Source organism: Penaeus vannamei, chromosome 24, assembly GCF_042767895.1.
Source record: "Penaeus vannamei isolate JL-2024 chromosome 24, ASM4276789v1, whole genome shotgun sequence".
Lineage (NCBI taxonomy): Eukaryota > Metazoa > Arthropoda > Malacostraca > Decapoda > Penaeidae > Penaeus > Penaeus vannamei.
The window spans coordinates 18143640-18145674 of NC_091572.1; positions in this window are offsets into that span (position 1 = coordinate 18143640).

A 2035-nucleotide genomic window follows, 5' to 3' on the forward strand; every position below is an offset into this window, starting at 1 on the left:
ACAAACTCCGGCCGACGCCTGTCGCAGGCGCCTCGCACCCTACAGTAGGTGGTCGGCTCAAGCAAATACTAGCCAGAGCTTGCCGATCGAAGAGGGCGCCGCAAAGAGCCCAACTTAGACGTCGCGCGCCAGTTAGGCAGCACCAGCAGAAATCCCAGGAGAAAAGACGATAATCGCCTCGGCACGGTGTCACGGCGTATATTTTGATGATTGTTCAATGAGAATATAACCATTTAAATCATTATTTGAATCCTTTTTGAAAATTGAAGATACCAAAATGATCGACCATATTCTCAAAGCATCCGTAACTTTTATGACCAAAATAAACTCCATGTGTTTTTTCCCAAAAATAGAATCAGATGCCATGACACCTCGAATTGTTACTGATCTAGCCTTTCCCGCCCCTGTCACGCCGACGAAGAGGCATCCCCTGCGGAGGTCCCAGGTTTAGGGTGCATCCCGGCAAGGCGGAGATGACTCGCCTGTGTCACTCGTCTCCCGGCGACCGCAGACAGTCTTCAGAAGGTGGAAGAGGGCGCCGGAAGACTTTAGAAGAGGTGGCAGCTCGCACAGGAGCTGAATCGGTATCTTGAGGTGAGAGAGCTGGAAAGGTCGCTATGGCCGCCAGGAGTGAAATAAATTGTGGTAACTTTTTTTCTTTTTTCTAAATTTACCACTCACTAGGGAGTGGAACGAGCTTCGCCTAGGCCACCCTGTTTTGTGCTCATTTTATTGCAGTGAGCTGTTTTTTTTTTTTTTTTTTTTTTTTTTTTACCTCATACATGGTGTAGCAGAAGCTTCATCTCTGGAGGAAAGTCAAAACTTGGCCAATAGACCGGCCTTAGTGGGAGTCACAGCTCCCCAAACGAATACATCTGCTCCTGCGACAGCGTACAATAGCCGCCCATCGCCGACGGTCGAAGGCAGGAGACACACTCCCTAGACGCCGTACTCCCCAGCCGCCCAAGACGGCAAGGCACCGCCCGTCCACGATGTTCCGAAGACGCGAAACCCTCCGCCTTCGTCCCCTTCTTCTCCTCTTGTAAGATTTGCTCCAGCTTTCTTCACTGAGGCCAACAAGCAGCGGAACTGCTAGTGGTCTGCAGGGTCCGTGGTAGAGGCCCAAACTCCGCCCCGAGTACAGGCACTAAGTGGGCGTGGTCGGTCCGGAGGCCCCTCCCCTGCCCAGCTTGTGCGGTTGATGGTGCACCCGCGTTGCGTTGAAAACATTAATGAAAAGAACAATTAAAGGCAAAACATGACGCATAGATTTTATCATGCAAAGAGGGGTTCAGGGGGATCTCCATTTATGAGCGGGAGTGTCCTGGGCCACCATGTGTGGTGTGTGTGTGTGTGTGTGTGTGTGTGGTAAGGAGGCAATGTATAGAGTGTAAAGAGTTGGTGAAAGGACGCTGCCCTGGGGAACACTTCCGGGATGGATGGGTGGGCCTAGATAAGCCCCAAACCGGATGTTGGCCGATCTGTCGTCCAGAAGCCTGTACAGATATCATATCATTGTCCGTGAGGCAGGCGAGTAATTATCCACAATCTGATCAGTCTTTGTTTGCTGGTGAGATAGAGACAGTTCCGGTACAAGTATAAAGGGTTGGATGAGGTTCTGCAGGAATGGGGTTGCCAGAGAGATCAGTTAGAGTTAATAATGCTATAGCTTTAATTTCAGATGTAACTAATGAGATGGGAACGATCAGGTTGGCTACGGAAAGGGACTTTGCCTACTTGTTGGAGACATTGCTGAAAGAGAAGAGTGTTGTCTGAGTAAGGAGCTGTAGGGGAGATCACGAAAAGTCGGTCACATTAGGCTGGGCTAAATAGAATATTTAAGATATTTGTAGAGATGAGGGTGGTAGAAGGACGGGGACGTGTGGAAGAAGGAGTGCTGTTAAGGGGGGTAGTATTACGGATAGATGGAGAATAAGGTTGTAAAGTAGTAATAAGGGAGGATGGGGTGACTGATTTAGAAAGGTGTTGGGGTAGAGGTGATGAAGTTGAGGAAGTTGGGAGAGTAGAGAATTGT